Source organism: Emydura macquarii, unplaced genomic scaffold (assembly GCF_026122565.2).
Source record: "Emydura macquarii macquarii isolate MOO-44397 ecotype Brisbane River unplaced genomic scaffold, CSIRO-AGI_Emac_v2 contig_2246, whole genome shotgun sequence".
Taxonomy (NCBI): domain Eukaryota; kingdom Metazoa; phylum Chordata; order Testudines; family Chelidae; genus Emydura; species Emydura macquarii.
Genome location: NW_027132383.1, coordinates 1,436,099 through 1,457,129, shown reverse-complemented (window position 1 = coordinate 1,457,129; position 21,031 = coordinate 1,436,099). Strand labels below are relative to the sequence as shown.

Below are 21,031 nucleotides of genomic sequence, written 5' to 3'. Positions count from 1 at the left end.
GCCGCAATAAACCGCGTCGGCCAGGTTCTGCTCTCCATTGCACCAGGCGGTGTGGGCACAGCTGTGAGTAGAATCTGGGCCTAGGACCAACATTTTCTAACTTGAGTGTCTGAAGTCAGTATAAACGGGCTGATTTTCAAAGGTGCTGAGCATCAGCAGCTCCTCTTCACTGTGGTGGTGATTGTGGGTGTTCAGCGTCTTTGAAAACCAGCCTCACCTAATGTATAATCACTTCTGTGCAGTGCCCAACTGAAGGCTCCGAGTTTGAAAATGTCAGGCTGTCTGTCTTGCTCGGGTCGTTATGTTCTGCTGGACTCGGATCCCCCTGCAGTCTCACGCCCTGCCTCAAATTGTCATGCTGGGTTTGTTGTGTGTATGGTTAAACAGCTGCTGCGTTTGGTCCAGGCACAGAGCTGGCACCCAGGAGCCCTGGGACCTATTCCCAGCCCTGACACTAACCCCCAGTGTGACTTGGGCGAGTCCCTTCACCTCTCTGATACCATCTGCAATTGAAATCCTAACCTGTTCCTGCACTCAAATGCTGCTTCTGACAATCTTACGTTTATGGAGAGCTTGGTACCAAGTCTCTCAGGGTCCTTCTGACAATGAAGGGATCACCGCTGATCGGTAGCTCTCTCTGGGGGCGTCCCCGCTGCAGCCATTCTTCACTAACACTATCACACAATAGGTTTTCAAAAGTTTAAGAAAAGGTTTACTCCTCATATGGAAACTGCAGGGGAACTGAAGGTGGAAGAATGCAACTACCCAATCTGGGATTTGGTCAGGACGCCAAGGCTGAGACCTGCGCCCTTGCAGAAAAGTTCCATGGGATCTTCAGTGACGAGAAAGGGACAGGACCTTGGTTTAACACCGCATTGGAAAGATCTAAGGCCGGCGGATTTGAAAACATAGCTCCTGCCAACATAAAATGACATGGAAAAAATAAAGGAACCATAATAAAACAATAAGAAGATGTCAGGCATGCGGCCAGCCTTTTCCTCCTACGGTCGGAAGGAAAACAAGGGTTGATGTTAGACACTGGCTTTCGTAGGTGGGACAGGCAGCACCAGAATCCAGCATTGACCAAGACAACTTAAATGAAATGAGCTTCATTTGCCTGCTATAGGTCAGTCTAGGAACAGTGAGTGTGTGCATGCGTGTGTATTGTAATGTATATAAAAGATACACATTTAAAGTGGAGAACAGCATCAGAGACCCACACATGAAAGTCCTGTGGCCAACTGACTCCTGTGATTCTCTGCACCCCCCAATACATACTGTTAGCACTACGTATGGCCGCTTAACAACATGGAGAGTCACCAGGAGACAGCTACTCCTGGGTGTGCCATGAGACCTTTAAACACCCTGCCCACTATGTCTAAAGTGCACTGGGGAACCTTTAGTGTGTACCAGGAGCTCTACAGGAACCAACTAATGGGCAACATATTAATACACTTTAGAAATCACTCCCCCACCGGAGTCTCACTGCTCCGTATAGACAAACCCATAGATACAAATAACCATGTCCGGTGCTTTTCCAGTGTTCATTGGATAAACACCCATTTACACACACCCTTTTTTTGTATTGGGGTGTTTTATTTTATTGGTGTTTGTCAGCTAAAACCAAACATCTGATACCGTAATGATACTGACACATGGTCTAGCCCAGTGACCTGTCTGATGGCAACGCCTGGGCTGGAAACCAGGCTTGGGGAGCGATGGCATGACATCGGCACAGCAGTCTGTGGACTGCTGCTGAAGCAGGGCCCAAATGTGTGGGCAGGAGAGAGTTTGAGAGAGGCAGCCAGGTCTAATGGTCTCTGTACGGGACTGGGACCTGGCAACTCCTGAGATCAGGCCTCATTCTGCCTCTAACTCACTGCATGGCTCAGGCAACTGACTTTGCTTCTTTGCCTCAGCTGCCCTGTCCGCAGAGTCTGACATGACAGAGGCATGACGCTCTCCTTGCCTCACAGGCCCCATGCGAGGGCAGCGTGGGCCCATGCACTCAGACACGTCACTATGCGGGCATACGAAGGTGCATGCTGGAGCCTGTCGACTGAGAGCATAAGCTAGTGGCTGCTTCAAGGGCAGCTCCTCTTTGCTCAGCACACCTCTGCAGCAGAGGGCCGGGGCCCACAATGCCGGGAACACTGCGGAAGAACCGGCCACGTGTTGCAATTTCAGTCAGGGAGGCCAGCAAGCAGTGCACGTATAGGTCGAATGCAGCCCTGAGTGTCACAATGCAGCCCCTGGCCATGCCATCATGAATGATGGACTGCAGCCTGCATCGACTCCACACAATGCTCCCTCATGATCCAGGCGGTGTGACGTTACTTGGCACGTTACTTGGGCATCAAACCGAGGCCTCAGACCAGCGGACAACATGAACCTCAGTGGAGACGGAACCTAGAACTTTCAACACCATGCACAACATCCTACCCACGTCCGCTGAAGGAGCAACTCCTCCTGGCGGGCCGCTAGTAGCCAGCTATTAGCGACTCTGGAGCCAGCCACTAGAGGGAGACAGGCTCACGTGCACGGAACTAGCCGTATATTACGTCTGCAGCCCAGGGCTGCCGTCTCCACAGGACCCAGCTCTGTGTCACAGAACCGTGTGACGGCACTCACGTAGGTCGGGGGGAGTCATTTGTTTTTTGCCAAGGTCCACCGTCTAGTCAAAGTCCAGACTCCAGAGAAAATAATAATAAAAACCAATAATGATAATAAGTAAATAAAAAGATCTCGGGGTCCATTCAAAAGCAGTCTGGCCTTGGCCCACAGTCCACCGATTGACTATCCCGACATAGGTGTGGTCCCTGGGCTCCTGGCTAACAGGCCAACACAGACTCTGCCATTAAGTTTAGATTTCTCCTATTTAAGCAAACCCGACTGTTCAAACAACCTGAACACTGACTGTTACATTCCCTGGCAGTTGCTACGTTCTGAAATGCATCCCATCAGGAGCAGGTTTTAACTGTGGGGTAGCCAGTTTCCGGGGAGCACCCTGCAGCGTTAGTCATGTGTCTCCTACTAATGTCAGTCACATTGTTAATCAGGAGCAGGTGGATTGGATCAATCCATCTAGGTATGGTATGCTGCCTTCAGAGCAACGGCTTACACCAAATTCTTCAAAACAGGATGTGTTTCCTCCTCCATCCCCCATAATGCACATGGCCAGCTATACACCACTGTCCCCCGGCAGAGGTATTTCTTCCTGACCCCAGCTGACTTTAGCTTGTGCCTCGAAGCCATGAGATTTGATGGAACTTGTGATATTTTATTGTCACATGTATCACTGCAGCTGCTGTTCTTATGAATACAGAGCCCTCTAAGGCGACGTCTGTACTGCAGCTGGGAGGTGGAATTCTCAGTTTGGGTAGACATACACACACTAGCACTGCTCAACCTAGTGTGCTAAAAATACCATCGTGGCCACAGTGGCTTGGTCTAGCCACACAAGCACCGAGCCATCCGAGATCCAAGGTATGTAGTCGGGTGGTCAGTCCGAGTCACTGCCTGGGCAGCCACAGCACACTGCTGTATTTAGTGTGCTAGCCCGAGCAGGACTAGCATGCGGGAAGTCTCCCCGCGCTGGGAATGGCAGCGTTCCAGCTGCTGTGTACATGTACACTATAAAATAACCTCTCGCTCTCATACAGTCTCCTCCAACAAAGCCTGGGCCCAGCTTGGGAGGCGTTTTCTCTTAGTGAAATGTTGCAAACTGTACTCAGATAGCATGGTTATGGATGCCTTAGAAATATAAGTGTAGCTATGGATTTAAGATAATGGTAATGAAATCCCACGCTCAAAGGATGAGGATCCTCACCACCCCCAAACGTACAGATCTGAGTACGGCTCACTGCCGCAGACAAGACAGCTGCCTAGGATGGATTTACCCAACCTGACAAAGGGTGTGTGTGTGCATGAACCTTTCCTGCTCCTCTTTTGCCTCTGCCTCAGTCCCAATGCAGTGTTTTGACACCATATGCACCCACCTCAAGTTGCAATAACTGCACTTTACAAATCACTGAATGGCCTCTGAATCCTCTTCCCTCGAGGTAGGATGAAATGCAGATCCGTGCATTATGAAGCGCAGAACTACCCTCACTTTGCTCCATGGGCGCCATGAGGATCACTCCATTTTCCCCCTTCTGATCATCTCCTAGCCCCGATGGATATCTGTCTATGACACTAGAATGAATGGCTTAATGAGGCAGTGGTGAAGTTAAAACTGCCAAGGCCTCTTTGCTCAAATTCCATGTCACAGTAACAATCACCGGGAGTTGGAGGATGCTCCCACGCCAGGTCTCTCCAATTATCAGCTGTGTGTAGTGTTTCATCCATTTCAGAAGCGATTTACTGCTTTCTAACTCCAGGAACATTCTGGTTTAATTAATGTCTGCAACCACCATGGCAAGGAACATTTCTAGGGAAAGAGCAATTAAATGCTGCTTAGGTTTAGAAGCAATAATTTGGGGATAGTTACAGACAGCACATATTGCCAGAATAACCCTTCTGTTCCAAGCCAGGCTCTCTTGTATTACGCAGACGAGTCAGGACAGGAAGCAAGGGACAGGATAGTCCTTATCGGATGGCACTGGTGATTCTGCACCCAGAAGGGGAGCTTACTTACTTTAACTGATGGTTCTTTGAGATGTGCGGTCCCTATCTGGATTCCATCATGGGTACGCACGCAGACCATGCGCTGGAGCCGGAACTGTTGAAAGCAGTGTCCATCAACCCATGTGCACGTCTCACATTGCCCACATGGTGCATCCAAGGTCACGTATGTCTGCGCGGGTCAGCGCCCCCCTCAGTTTCCTCTTATACCCTGGCATCAAGCCCTAAGCAGAGGGGACGGGGGGCGAGATTGGAATCCAGATAGGGACCACACATCTCAAAGAAGCATCGGTTACAGTAAGTAACCTCCCCTTCTTCGAGTGATGGTCCCTATGTGGATTCCATCATGGGAGTATAGCGAGTAGTAACCAGTATGCGGGTGGGCCTAGGGCTCCGTAGATGTCAGAGTTTGTAGGACTGCGGAACCCACTGGTGCGTCAGTAGATGCGGCGTTAGTCAAAGCGTAGTGAGCTGTGAACGTGTGTATGGAAGTCCAGGTTGCTGCTTTGCAAATATCCTGCCATGGGACGCCAGCGAGGAAGGCCGTCGTGGTTGCTTGTGCCCTTGTGGAGTGTGCTCTGACACGAGGTGGAAGTTGAACTTGACAGAGGGAGCAGCATTCTTTGCTGCAGCGAACAATCCAGTGAGCAATATGTTGGGAAGAACGCGCACGCCCCTTGCAGCGATCTGCTATTGCCACAAAGAGTTTTGGCGAGGTTCTGAAAAGGTGAGTGCGTTGTAGGTAGAAGGCAAGCGCCTGCCTGACATCAAGGGAGTGTAGGGTCCTTTCCCCGGTGGAGGAGCGTAGCTTAGGGTAAAAAACAGGGAGGTGAATAACTTGGTTGAGATGAAACTGGGAAGCTACTTTAGGAAGAAACTTGGGCTGAAACCTCAGGGAGACGTTGTCCCTGTGAAAGATGGTAAAAGGAGGGTCTGCCATCACTGCCGCTAGTTCACTAACTTGTCGAGCTGAGGTAATAGCCACAAGAAAGATTGTTTTCATAGATAGGTAGGACAGGGATTCCAAGGGGGCTTTGTAAGCGTGGATAGGACTAGGTTGAGGTCCCAGGCTGGAGTGGGGTCCCTGACGGTTGGGAACAAGTTAAGTGGGTCTTTCATAAACCTAGCGACGGTTTGGTGACTGAATATAGAGGACCCATCCACAGGTGGGAGGAAGGCACTTATGGCCGCCAGGTGAACTTTTACAGAGGAATGCTCAAGCCCGAGTTGTCGTAGGGAGAGGAGGTAGTCCAGGACGATTGGAATACTCATGGTTGAGGAGTGGTGATTGCCTGAAGCCTGTTGAGTAAACCGTCGCCATTTGGCCTGATAACAGGCCCTGGTCGTGGGACGGCGGCTGTGAGTGAACACCCATTGCACTGGGGAGGAACAGGCGTTGTCTACTTGCGAGACCCATTCAAACACTAAGCTGTGAGGGGGAGTGGTGCTGGGTTGGGGTGCTGGATGCACCCACGCTGTTGGGTAAGTAGGTTCAGTATGAGTGGGAGAGGTGCATCAGCAGGTGCAGTAGGTCCGAGCACCAATGCTGCCTGGGCCAGCACAGGGCTATGAGTATGATCTGTGCACGGTCTTGTTTCAGTTTGCTGAGAACTCGAGGAATGAGTGGAAGGGGAGGAAAGGTGTACCGGAAGCCTGGTGTCCATGGAATAGGGAAGGTGTCCCCCTGTGACCCCTATCCCAAGGAGCCCCTGGAGCAGAAGAGGGGAAGTTTGCTGTTTGTTGCCAAGGCAAAGTGGTCCCATGTGGGGGTTCCCCACTCTCAGAAAATGTCCCGGAGTGGGGTCGTGGAGTTCCCATTTGTGGGAACAATGGAAGGAGTGGCTGAGCTTGTCTGCAAGGATGTTGTCTGGTCCAGGTAAGTGCGCCGCTTGTCATCTTATATTGCGCCGCAGGCACAGTTCCATGCGCGGATCACTTCCTAGCATAGGGATAGGGATAGGGATCTGTCCCCTCCTTGTTTGTTTATGTAGAATACCATTGACATGTTGTCCGTCAAGAGTTGGATGTGTTTGCCCTCGAATAGGGGAAGGAGGGTGTTGCATGCACATTGAACCACTCATTTCTAGGATGTTGATATGCATCCTCACCTCACTGGGCAACCACAGCCCCTGAGCTGTGTGACCCTGTATGTGGGCTCCCCAACCCATGAGAGACGCATCCATCATGAGGATCATGTCTGTTTTGGGTTGGTGAAAGGGTATGTCCACCAAAACCTTGGAGGGATCCTGCCACCATGTCAGGGAGGCTAGCACTCTTGGTGGGAGGGAGACCCATTTGTCCAGGTGGTCCTTGTTCGGGTCATAAACCGACTGTAACCAATGTTGTAGGCAGTGCATGTGGAGTCGGGCATACAGTGTGACCAATGTAGATACTGCCATGTGTCCCAGAAGGGAGACACACAGTCGAGCACGTGTGCATTGATGGTGTCGCAATCGTGCAGTAATGTTCGAGAGGGCAGTGCAGCACAGCGGTCTTTGGGAAGGAACACCCGCACTACTCGAGAATCCAGAGTGGCTCCAATAAATGTGAGGTTCCTGGTAGGAATAAGTGTGTATTTGTCCTTGTTGATACACATGCAGAGGCGAACAGATCCTAGCAGGCGTTCGCACAATGATGCCACCAGTAACCATTCATCCAGGTAAGGAAACAGAATGGCCTCATCATTGCATGTAAGCTACCACAACGGCAAACACTTTTGTGAACACCTGAGGCACCATAGCTATCCCGAAAGGGAGAATGCGGAACTGATAGTGAGACAGCCTGACTTGAAAGCAGAGAGATTTGCGGTGGGCTGGGTGGATGTCTATGTGAAAATATGCGTCTTTCATATCGAACCAGGCCCCTTGATTGAGGGGGAGGGTGATTTGTGGTATCATTACCAACCAAAAACGGAATTTGCGGATGAATTTGTTGAGCGTCTAAGTCCAGAATGGGTCTGAGATCTCCCCCTTTCTTTGGAATGAGGAAGTAGGGAAAGTAGAACCCACGGTTCCTGTAGTGGGAGGGATCTCGTTCTATTGCTCCCTTTTTGAGTAGTGTTAGAGTAGGATAGGAGGTAGATTTGCTTTGCATCTGCCTTGGTTGCTCGTGGTGGAGTGGTAATGTGTGGAACTCTATGGAGTAGCCCTGTTGTACGATATCCAGCATCCATTGGTCGGTGATAATCTTGCTCCATTCATTGTAAAAGTGAGCAAGATGGCCTCTAAATTGAACGGGTGGGGCCGAGCTTGGTTCAAAGGTGGGTTCGCGGTTCTCTTGTTGAGAGTCAAAAGTGTTGTCTCGGGCGTTGATGTGGGGTAGAGGATGTGGGCCTGGTAGCTGAGGAGTGGCGAGGGCGTTGCTATCTTTGCTGGCGGCGTTATTGCTCCTGCGGTCATTGAGGGTAGGGTTGGTATGTTTGATAATTGGGTCTTGGTTGGTAGAGAGACCAATAAGCTTGTTGATATTTGAATCTGGCAGGACCAGGGGTGTAAAGGCTAAGAGATCAGAAAGTGGCCCTGGAGTCCTTCAGGGAATGGAGACTTTCATCAGTCTTGTCACTGAATAATTTCGGATTGTCAAATGGTAAATATTCCAGTGTCGTTTGGACCTCTTTTGGAAAGCCCGAGGCCTGTAGCCAAGAGTCATGTTGCAGAATAAGTCCTGATGCAAGGGACCATGCCGCTGTGTCTACTGCGTTTACTGCTGCCTGGAGGGCAACTTTGGAGACCAGCTTGGTTCCTCTATTAAGGCCTTACATTCTACACATTTGTCCTCTGGCAGTGAGGCCTGGAACTCTGCTAGTCTAGAGTAAGACTGGAAGTCATATTTCGCCAGTATGGTTTGGTAGCTGGCTATGCAAAATTGAAGGCCCGCCAAAGAATACACCTTGAGGCCAACAAGATCTAGTTTTTTTGCGGCCTGGTTTGGAGGGGGGGCCCAAGGGTGTTGCTGCCTGACCCGCTGTACTGCGGCTTGAACCACCAGTGAGTTAGGTGGCGGGTGCATAAAAAGGAAGCCTGCATTCTTGGCTGGTACCAAGTATCTATGTTCAGCCCGTTTAGATGATGGCGAACAGGAGGCTGGGGTGTGCCAGATCACTTGAGCTGGCTGTAAGATAGCTTTGTGGATCGGTAGTGCTATCCTAGCTGGGCCCAACGGTTGAAGGATGTTTAAGAATTCATCCTGTGATTCTGTGACATCTTCCACTGTAAGTTTTAGGGTTGCCGCCATGCGTCATAGAAGCTTTTGGTACTGGGCCTGATCATCCGGAGGGGATGCAGATGGCAGAATGATGGCATCGTCCAGTGACAACTAGGCTCCCGTAGGGGTGGTGGATCCATCAGTCCCGACAGATCAAGTGGTACTGGAGGTACCGTGGCTCCTGTGTATACCCCAGATACCGATGGTGTGGTGTATACTGATGGGGGATGAGAGGTTGTTGCCCAGTCATAATAGGGTCCCACTCCTGCCAAGGGAGTGTATCCGAGCTTGCAGAAAGGTCCTGAGGATATCTAAACCACTGTTGTGGCGGCATTTGTAGTGATGCATAGCGCCATCTTGGGCTACGTTGTGGGGAGAAATGGTGCTCTGGTTCAGAGGACCAGTCAGATTCCGACAGCTCCGGTAGTGGTGATGCTGATGGTACATGCCGAACTGGTGGAGGTTGCGGAGCTTGTACTGGCTGTGTTGTCAGCTGAGGCTGTGAGACTGAATGTGGTTGTGGGCTCAGCGGTACCAGCGGAACTGCATGATCTGTTCGCACCGGAACGGTAGAACAACAACAGCGGTTCATCGGCTGGAGACGGTGGCTGTATGTTATCTTGAGGTTCTTTGTGAGCAGCGCCTTCCACAGGTCTCAAGAGTTCTGCTGTGGGGGTCAGCAGGGATAGCCATCCCAGAGCCGGGTGGACTCATGGATGGTCCATAGTCCATAGGGGCTTCAGAAGTGGATGGGCTGACAACATGCTTCATTTTCTCGTTACCTTTAGCTTTTTTAGGTGCCGGTGCCTCGAAATCCGCATGCGACTTCTCACCCAGCTGATCATGGCTCAAGGAGGGAACATGGCATTTAGAGGTGGTCCCTCTCAGGGATCCACTCTTGTGCCCATGACTATGTTTCTTCTTATGTGACTTTGTCAGTGTCGACAGCTTCACCAGTACCGATGCGGCTGCTGGTGACACTGGTATAACTGGTGCGGATGGGCGCTCTGGCGGGTCCATTGGTACCACCTCTAGGTGCGCACGTGGACGCATAGCTTCCTCCATAAGGAACTTTCTAAGTCTGAATTGTCTCACTTCTTGTGTTCTCAGCAGGAAGGAGCGACAGATGGAGCACCGCAAAACAATGTGAGATTCCCCCAAGCAATATAAGCAGTGTGAATGTTTGTCACTTACTGAGAAGGACGGGGGACGGACGGACGACTGTGGGCCGATGCACAAGGCGCAGCTCTTAAAGCCCACCTGTTTTGGCATACTCCCCCACACAAAGCAGGGTTGGATATCTATCTAATTCGCTCTCTTTTTTCTTTTTTTGTATTAATGACTTACTAATGATCTGCTAACTATCTACCAACTATTCTAACTGCTAACAACGAAAAAGTTTACTTGTTATTCAGGTCTGAAGAGGAGATGATGTTCTGACTCTAGCCATGCGATGGTAAGAGGAAACTGAGGGGTTGTCAACCTGCACAGACATACAAGACCTCGGACGCACCACGTGGGCAACGTGAGGTGTACACGCAGGTCGATGGACACTGCTTTCAATAGTTCCAGTTCTGGCACATGGCGTGCATGTGTACCCACGATGGAATCCACATAGGGACCATCACTCAAAGAAGAATCTTATGTTTAGCACCAGAATAGCAACTCAGTGCCAAAGAGGTGCCTGTAAATTGGAGGGTTAGGGAAGAGAAACTAGAATGAATAACAGGCTAACGGGACTGCTTTATGAGAATGCATTATTCATAGTACTTGGTGTGTCTATAGCACCATCCAGAAAGGATCTCAAAACGTTCTGCAAACACTTAATCCCTTGGCTCCCCTGTGACCTAAGTCCATATCATTACCCCCATTTTACTGATGAGGAAACAGAAAGATTTGAAGGCCAGAAGAGGGCGTATTATGATCATCTAGTGTGACCTCCTGTATAACACAGGCAGAGAACCTCACCCAGTAATTTCTGCATCAAGCCCGTAACTTAGCGCAACAGCTCAACTTTTTGAGACATCTGGTCTTGATTTAAAGACTTCAAGTGATGGAGAAGCCACCACATCCCTAAGTAAGTTGTTCCAATGGTTAATTACTGTCACTGTGAAAAATTAGTACTAAATTCAGCGTCCAGCCACTGGATCTCATTAAGCTTTTCTCGCTAGATTTAAGAGCCATCTACTTTCAGAAATCTCTTCTCCATGTAGGTACTTTTAGACCATGATCAAGTCCCCTCTTACCCTTCTCTCGTCGAAAAACTAGAGTAAGCTTCTTTAGTCTCACCATACAGCAGGTTTTCCAGACCTCAAATGATTCTTGTAGTGTGGACTCCACAACAGAACACTTTTTCCAGTATTGGTCTCACTAATGCCATGCAGAGTTAATAGCACCTCCCTACTCCTATTCAATCTGCCCCTGCTTCTGACTGTACAGATTACATTCACTCTCTTGCGCTCATGTTCAATTAGTTATCTACCTTTTCTCCTAAATCCTTGTCAGTGTCACATCACTGCAGGATACTCTCTACCTTCCTGTAAGTAACCTTGGAAGGGTTAGATTTTCATAGGTAAATTTCAGTAAATATCAATTTCACCATACACACACGAAAAACGTATTTCAATCGATAATAACATGAGAAAAATACTGCTTAAGAACTTGAGTTTGATTTAATTATATGTACTTTGTATATTTTGACATGTGATGTTGACAATTAGTGTTTTAAAGGTTACCAAGTTTAACTTTTTGAATCTCAATATCTACAGTCATTAAATAATTATTGTCCAACCTCCCCCATAATTTCCCACAACTGTGAACATTTAAATAGATAAAAATGGGGGGAAAAGCTTAAAAATAAACAGCAATATTATTCCACTGAAATTATAAACAAAAACAAACCAAATTCTGCACAACCCATTATAAGTGTGACCTACCCTTTTTGTTCCTATACATATGACTTTGCATTTGATTGTGTTAAAACGCCTGTTGTTCAAATGAGCTCACCTTACCAAATGATCCCGCTCACTCTGTATAACTAACCTGTCCACATCATTATTTTCCACTTCACAAATTTGTGTGCCACCTGCAAGCTTTACCAGTAATGATTTTATATTCTCTTTCAGATCATTGATGAAGATATTGCATGGCAGTGGACCAAGAACAGAACTGGGAGGGACCCCACTAGAAACACCCTCATGGGACGATGATTTCTCATTTACAATTACTTGTTGAGAGATCTCTGTTAGCCAGTTCCCAGCCTATTTCATATAATGCTACTTTTTATAAAATCAGAATGTCAGGTGGGGATAGTCTTCTGAAAGGAATTCGGTTTAACATCAGCACAGTTACCTTTATCAGCCAAACTGGTACTCACATCAAAAGTGTCAAGTTTGTTTGAGAAGATCTATTTTCTGTAAAACCATATTGGTTGTCATGAATTATGCTACCATCCCTTATTCCTTGCTGACTGCGTCCCATAGCAGCCGTTCCAAGATTTTGCCAGGGATCAATATGAGCTTTTCCGGTCCTCGGGAACCTTTCCAGTGTTCCAAGATTGGTTAAAAATCAGCATCAGTGATTCAGAGAGCTTCTCAGCTAATTCTTTAATAATCTTGGGCGCAAGTTATTTGGTCCTGCTGATTTAAAACTGTTTAATAGCTGCTGTTTAACATTCTTCCCAGTTACTTAAAGAATAGAAAGTACTTCCTTATCAGTTTAAGATGTGAGTACATCAGCCTGCTTCTTTCCAGATACAGAAACACGTATTGACTATTTTTCTGCCTTTTCAGCATCTTGATGGATAATTTTACTATCCTTATCCCGTTATGGAGCTGTGCTTAATGTTAGGTATTTGTTTGTTCCTGATATATTTAAAGAATTCCCACTTACCGTCCCTAACCTCGTTAGCCAGAGATTGTTCATTCATACATTTCGCTTGTCTTATCAATTGTCTGCACTTCTTAACTGCTAATTTGTTTTCATTGCAAGCAACTTCCCCCTTTTTCCATTTAAAAAAAAATGTAATTGCTACTTTCATTCCCCCACTCCCTTTAACCAGGATGTTTGGGGACTTTTTTAACCAAAGGTCTTCTTAAATGATTGCAGAATTGTGGTTTTGCAGCACTTAATAAAGCGTTCTTAAACAGCTCCCCACTGTGCTTCAGATTTTTATGGTTACATTTATCCTCCCATTCAGTTTTGCTCATGATTGTTTTTAGCTTTGAGAAACTAGCCCTTTCAAGCACCTGTTCCATATATTACTGGGCAGGACTACAGTGTGTTTGCACATTAAGTTAGGTGCAAAGGGGAGACGTAACTCACCAAAGGCTAAAGAGGAAGCTTGCAGCAAAGCCAGGAATAGAATATGGGTCTCTTGACTCCTAATGCCAGGTTCTGATCACTCCCTATGTACAGGGAGCTTGGCTATACGGTGGCTAAGGGAGACAGGGAGATGAGATGCCTATCAACTATCTTCATGTTCGTCTCTTTACAGCCCAGGGGAAAGGTCCTGGAGAGCTCTGGTCAGTGGGAGCTCTGCAGCTGGAAGGCTTGCAGGATTGGGGCATGGTGATGGGATATAGAAACCCTATACACCAACAGCCACAAAGGAGTTCATGGACAGAACAACTTCCCCCACCAGAGACTAATTATTTGACTAGCAACAGAGGGGAGAAAAGGCTGCAGCTCACGCAGAAGGGGGCAGCTGTGAGAGAAGTTGGGAAGGAGCTGAAACTGCTCAGGGAGTGGGGTGAGATACTTGGGAAACAGCTGAGAGGACAGGACTTTCCAAGGGGCAGGTTATCAGGCCCTTGGGAAAATTACAATGCACGGATTCCAGCTGACCAGGAGACTGGGCTCTGAAAGGGCCACCATAGCCTGAATAGTCCTTTAGGGAGATTTATAGATTCTAAGGCCAGAAGGGACCATTGTGATCATCTCGTCTGACCTCCGGTTGAACACAGGCCAGAGACCTGCCCCCAAACCATTCCTAGAGCAGAGCTGTTAGAAGAAAAGCTCATCTGGATTTAAAAATAGTCAGTGATGGAGAATCTGCCACGACCCTTGGTAAATTGTTCCCATGGTCAATTACCCTCACTGTTAAAAGTGTATGACTTATTTCTAGTCTGAATTTGTCTGGCTTCAACTTCCACGCGCTGGATAACGTTAGACCATTCTCTGCTAGATGGAAGAGTCCATTATAAAGGATCTGTTCCCCATATAGGTACTTATTGCCTGTAATCAAATCACCGCTTCACCTTCTCTTTGTTAAACTAATAGATTGAGCTCCTTGAGTCTATCACCATAAGGCGTGTTTACCAACTCTTTAATCATTCTCATGGCTCTTCTCTTGAAGCCTCTCCAATTTTTCCCACATCCTCCTTGAATTGTGGGCACGGTATTCCAGCAGCAGTTACGCCAGTGCCAAATTCAAAAGTAAAATGACTTCTCTACTCCTACTCGAGATTCCCTGCGTATACGCCCAAAGATCCCATTAGCCCTTTTGGCTGTAGCGTTGAACTGGGAGCTCATGTTCCGCTGATTATCCACTGTCACCCCCAAAATCGTTTTCAGAGTCGCTACTTCCCAGAACAGAGTCCCCATGCTGTAAGTATGGCCTCTGTTCTTTGCTCCCAGATGCGTACGTTTACAGTTAGCTATATTAAAACACTTAGCAAGCAATCCAGATCACTGATACAGTGACCTGTCCTCTTCGTTATTCACCATTTCCCCAATTTTTGTGTCATATGCAAACTTTATCAGTGGTGATTCTGTTTTCTTTCAGGTCATTGATAAAAACTGTGAACAGTGTAGGGCCAAGAAGCAATCCCTGCAGGACTCCACTAGAAACACCGCTGCACGATGATGATTTCTCATTTACAATTTCATTTTGAGACCTAACACTTAGCCATCTTATAATCCATTGAATGTGCACCATGCTAATTTTATATCATTCTAGATTTTTAAATCAAAACGTTGTACGGTATCAAGCCAAACGCCTTGCAGAAGTCTAAAGATAGAGGGGGGGAAGAGAAACCGGCTCACAGGGTGCCAGTATAGTAAACAAGTCATTGTTTATCAGCTTGTCTTCCCTTCAGTCACACTGATAGGAGCCTGCAATGTCACATCAGCAGCAGGACAGTTGGGCTCCAGCATGACACCACAGTTTATCTGGTGCTTTTGATATGAAGCACTGGAGTCCGGGGGCAAAAGGGCAGAGCAATAAAAATCAACACAACCACAAATTGGGGCTCCCTGACCCAGAACTGCAGAGTGAGCCATAGGAAAAGGAAGAGAGAGACATCAAAGCAGCAGCAGCAGCGTTAAGGCGAGAGAGCAGGTGAGAATTTGAAACGGGATTTAACACAACAAGGAGAGTCAGAGGCACTAAGAGACAAGAGCATGGTCCCATGTGTCACATCTACAGTTCAGCCTGAAACCGCCCCCAGGGATCGCTGGTCCCAGCATGTACTGCTCCATCTTGGATCAAAATGGCATTAGATTTGGGTCCTGTAGTATTCACAAGCCACAACTCTGCATGAAAGAAAAGGGCGGCTGTGATGTGCCCTGGTGCAGCCATTGGGCCCATGGCAATTTGCCCACGTGGCTCTCGCTGGGACAAAGCTTGGGAGGGCTGAGGATATCAGACAACACGCACGCTCACATGCGCACACGCTGCTCTGCATGGCTCAGCGAGTGGAAGCCGGCAGGTTGCTGGAAGGACGATTTAATGGGCACAATGTTGATCAGAGAGGGACGTTAACAAATCTGCACCTTCCCAAACAGTTGGCGTCACCGCTGCTCTCAGAGGAGGGGCTGCTCTCTCATTCTGGAGTTCGCACAGTGGCCTCTATTAATCCTGTCTGCGCCCAGGGCAAAGTGGCACAAGAGCACCCAGGCCATACAAGTGCCACCACAACAAGCAGCAGCCACAAGGCCAAAGAACATGATCTCATCCTACCCGCCACGGGGCTCATCTGGGCAAGGAATTGAATCCGAGGAGAACAAGAAGCCCTCTGTGTCAAGCCCAGCTCTTCATTGCCTGCCACCTACATGTGAACTCCAGGAGAACAGGCAGCAGTGCAGGCGGCAGACAAGGGAAGGGGTTTGTCTCTGCAGAAAGAGAGGCTGGAACTCTACAGGAACAATGCCGCAGTGATGGTCTCTGCCCACGGCAAGCTGCTCTGTCCTCGGATGCTCCGCGCTCCGGCTGTTTGGCAGCTGGCTCCAGAAGACTGTGTGAGCAGCGCTAGTGCTGCTGTTTTCACTCAGCCCACGATCACTAGTGCTCGCCTCCCCCCGAGTTACGCTAGCTGCTATGTCACTAGGTGCCCAGGGCTCTGGACACATGTTCTACCAGGACACCCCATTGCACGGCATTCCGCAAGGATCTCTCTTTTCTGATCAGGTTCCTATCCTGCCGTCATCACCGCAGCTTCTGAGCACCTCCTCTCTCTGCCCCTACCCGACTCATGACCCCAAAGACACAGAGGGAGGACACCTGCTTGTAGGTGCCACCTGGTCCAATCCTGGGAAGCAGGGTAGGATGGTTCTTTCTAAGGCTTTGGGACGATAGTTTCCCTCTGGGTCAGGTGACAGATGGGGCTTCCACCACTCTTCCATTGAGGCAATGATCCTAGAACCGGTGAGTTTCATTGTCAGGAAGTTTTCCCAAAACATTCCCCTCCAGTTTCCCCTTCTAACCCTCATCCTATCGTCTCTCATTACTCCCCATGTCCCTGACCTCCACATACAAGCACCTCCCCGGTGCTTATGCCTTACTAGTATGTGGACATGATTCTGGTATCCTCCCTTAGCATCACTCAGCTGAGCTCCATGTGCTTAGCTCTTTACATCCAGTTCCTTCTACACGGTCAGCATCGCTTTGCTCTTCTCTGAACGCCCTCCACTTTGCCGATAGCTTTCCAACCATGCGATGCCCAGAATGAAACCTAGCATTCCCAGTTCAGGCTCTCCCAGCCAGGGACAGTGGGGTGAGCCCCTCCCTGCTCCAGGACCTGAGGCCTTTGCATATACAGCTGAAAAATCACATAGGCCTTTTTTGTCATATCACATCACTTCGCAGGCAGGTAGTTCACAGGCGAAGGAAGGGTGGGAGATGGCAGAAGGCAGCCAGGTTAGCTCTGCTGCCACTTGAAAGCCCATTTGAGCGTTAATGATGGCCCGGAGCTAGCACTCTGCATGGGTACCTAGCTGGTTGGTTGGACGGTACTGTGCATCGCCAAGAACAGGCATCTGCACTGAGCTGTGCTGCTTCAGAATTGATCCTGAAGCCAAGGATAAAGTATCAGCTGCTTGCATGCACGCCAGGAGCTGGGACGCAATCCACCGCCCACTACAGAAACCACAAGATACAGGGAACACAGAGAGGGGGCCCAAGCCTTGCCCAAGAGAGGGCTATCCTGGCCATTTGCCTGGAGCTTGTATAGAACTGGAGCAGGTGGCAGCTACCCTTGTCTTCAAGATCTTGCAAACCACTACCCGGTATCTAGCTTCCCTTCAAAACAACAGTCTCCAAAGGCACCTGGATCACTTCCAGCAGGGACGGACAGCACCTGTGGCTCTAGAGGATGGTCTCCTCCTGCCCATAGACAGGCCAAGTCCATCCACACTCTTCCTGCTGGACCCTTCTGCTGCCTCTAATACCACCGATCACCAGACACTCCTGGCCGGCCCTCAAGGGGCTGCAGGGGTGACCAGAAATACGCCAAAATGGCTCAGGCCCCTCCTCGCCAACCAAATGGAGAACTGCTCCTGCACCTCCAAACCCCAGTAACCCCCATGTTATTCAGCATCTATAGGGAGCTGACACGGGCTGAAGGGCAAGTCGGACACAGACAGCACCCAGCTCTTCGGTCACTGCATCAAATGTAGCCAGCACCCTTCTCCCAGCTCTGTGTGTCCAGGTGAGAGCATCACCAGGGGGACAGAGCACTCAGATCCAGCCAAGACCAAGGCAATACTGGTAGGAAGAGGGAAGCACTTTCAAGAACTTGCCTTGTCTGTAACCTCGCCGCTATCCAAGGCCGCTTCCTGCAGATTAAATCAATCTTAGCCTGGGGGTTTTGGTCTTTGGGTATCTTTACTGAGTGCCAAACAGCCGTGGCAGCAAAACACTCCCAGTTTCTATCTGCAACTTGCCAGAGGGCTACGTCCCTTTGTATCCTACTCAGAGCTGGCCTGGCTGATCTATGCATTCATGGATGCCAGGCTCGATTACTGTGACCCAGATCTAGGACTGAAAGCACGTGCCCTGGAAAAGCTCCATGGAGTGCAAAACACATCAGACTATCTGTTAGGAGCGTTGGGAGCCATGGACGCAGCCCCTTGGACCTCTGCTCAGTGCACTGGCTCTTCTGAATACAGCCCAATACAGGATCCCTGTATTCAAAATTCTCCACGGGAATGACCTTAGCTACTTGAGGGATTTCCCCCCCTCCTCAGCCATAACTATGTTCCACTGGAACCGTGAAAACAGTCAGCCGAGGGGGGAGGCCCAGAGATACACAGATGTATCTAGTCTGATCTCCTGCATAGTGCTAGCCACAGAACCTCTGCATCAAGCCCATATTTTGTGATTGAACTAAAGCATATTTTTTAGATAGAAAGCCAATCCTGATTTAAATACTCCAAGTGATGGAGACTATCACATCCCTCGGGAAGTTGTTTCAATAGTTCCATCAGTTACTGTCTTTTAAAAATGGGTGCCTTATTTCCAGCCTGAATTTGTCAAGTTTCGGCTTCCAGCCACTGGATCTTGCTGTGCCTTTGTGAAGATTAAGGAGCCATCTACTACCAGAAATCTTTTCCTCGTGAAGACATGTATAGAGTGTGATTGCAAGAGACCAAACTTTTCCAGGAGAGAGATCTAGGCTGTGGAACTCAATGCCACAAGAGACGAGATGACAGGCCTCATCATACTTAGAACTAAATCTAAAAAACCTTCATCTCTTGGATTTCACCTTCCCTTAGTAAGTTCTTTGCATACACAACACACACACATCTACAAACACTAAACTATTAATCCAGCTAGTTCTCCCACAGGCTGAGAAGGGAGAAATTGTTATTGCTGAATGTATTTTTAAATATGTGGGGGCGATGATCAGATATTGCTGATGGTGCTGGGGACCAGACAAGCCAGCAGATTTGATAGATCTTTAATGTACATGTGCAGCCTGTGGAGAACATAGGACCCAGGCTGCGATGCTCCAATTTGATTTAAGGGGTCTTGCGGTACATAATTAAGGGACAGAGAAGCTAAGAGGGAAAGACAAGGACGAAAGAGGTTTTCAGCTGTGGTATGAAATAGATGGAGATACAGAAAGGCTGTTCCAGGCAGCAGGAGCTGCACAAGAGAAAGCTCTTGCGCAATAGGTGGCTAGACTGTGAGCACGGACAGAGAGGAATTTAGAAGGAAAAGACACACCAAGATGGTAACGTTGCTTGGATCAAGTCAAAGCCTTTTAAGAAAAGCCAGGGGAGGAATTCTGCACCAGATCAGGAGAGGAATGAGGAGCCTGGCCAGCTGTGACCTGGGAAGGCCGTGGAGGAGGAGGAACCATGCAGTGTATCATTAACAGACTTGTATACACAGGCATTGATAACTGTGTTTCTGGAAGGCTAAACTCTTACGCAGCTGCTGTCAAGATGAGCCTAACCCCTAGTGTGCAGGGAAAAGAGTGTTGGTCCCCAGCCTTTGTTTGGATTACCACCAGGGGTTACAGCAGGCCCAAGGCTCCTTGAGTTCCAGGGCAGAGCTGTAACGAAGAGAATGAATTAAACTGCACACTATGCTGCTGACTGGAAACTCGACCGAAGGCATTTGTTCAGGAGTCCAGAGCAAACAAGCTGAGCAATGTCTGTCCCCTGCAGCAGCTTGGGAGCTGGAGAAACAGAGCGAGTCCTTCGCTCCTGAGGCTGGGATGGTGCTTAAGAAGCTGCTGACTATACAGCACGGGAAAGTAGGGTCAAGAAATAAAGGAAACTTCACAGCCAACTGTGTGGCTAATTTGAATGACTGTCTGTAGCTCCAGCCTGCCAGGAAAGGTGTCAGCACCCTTGTTCTTGCTGTGATTTTGTAGCACTGCCATCTCAGGGATTTATGGTGAGTTATTATAAGGAAGAGGAAAAGGAAACAATGTAATGCATTTTCACACCTCGTTAAAAGAATAATTTTCTCCTGAATGGGCGTCAGGTAGAGAGCATTAGCTGGGGATTGGCCCGGTCAGCAGTTAATATATGGTTTACTGGTTCATGACTGAAACTAAAAACTGTACATTCATAGTGTCTAGAATAACCAATTACCAGCGTTAACTGCAGAGCCGGACAGCACGGAGGGGGAACAGATGATTCAGGGATTGCCATATTGCAGATGACATTTATAGGGAAATGACATTTAATGGGTCAGAGCTGAAACAGAACTTGCAGAGGGGCGGCTTTTAAAGCTGCAGCTGCTCCTCTTTCTAACTCACCAGCAGAGCCTGGAGAGAAAGATGTGCTAAAATCTAACTTCCTCCTCGCCCTCTTCATGGCCTGAATGCCAGCACGTGCAGAGTGCAGCTCACAGACTTTGCACAAGCATGGAGGATCTGTCTACACAGAAAAGAAAACCCATGGCTGGGCCAACTGCCTGGGGCGGCTGGGCTGTTTCATTGCTCTGTAGACATTTGGGTGTGGGCTGGTGCCGGAGCTCAGACCCTCCCACCTCACAGGGTCCTAGAGCCCGGGCTCCAGTCCGAGCCCAGACATCTACACAGCAGTGAAAATTCCCCAAAGCTCAAGCCCCGCGAGCCCAAGGAAGCTGGCACGGGTTGGCTGTGGATGTTGCTGTGTAGACAAGAGAAGCCCATCTGTATCTCCCTTCTGCAGCCAGCTCCACCTGCTCCCCACTCACTTCCAGATCCAGTCCAAAATACCCTCTGCCAATCTAGGGACATTTGCACCCCTTCCCTGAGTGTCAGCCTCCCCTTAGCTCATCTAGTGGCAACATTCTCTTATTTCTACGCGTGCCCTGGTTAGCACAGGTCTGCGAGCCTTCTCCTGTATCTCATCCATGTTCAGCCCTCATCTGCAACCATCTCTGCTGCCTCCTGCATCTGGCACTCCCCTAATCCCGGCACTGCTTTGTGCATTGCTGTGCACCCCGTTCACTGCGTTACAGAACAACATCCCGGCTGCTGCTTTA

At 48.8% G+C, this 21,031-nt stretch overlaps 1 protein-coding gene across 6 annotated transcripts in view; it reads right to left on the bottom strand.

The window, feature by feature from the left end:
- ARHGAP39 (Rho GTPase activating protein 39) overlaps positions 1 to 21,031 on the bottom strand; it is a 345,937-nt gene that overhangs the window by 91,383 nt on the left and 233,523 nt on the right. The gene's annotated exons all lie outside the window — the stretch shown is intronic.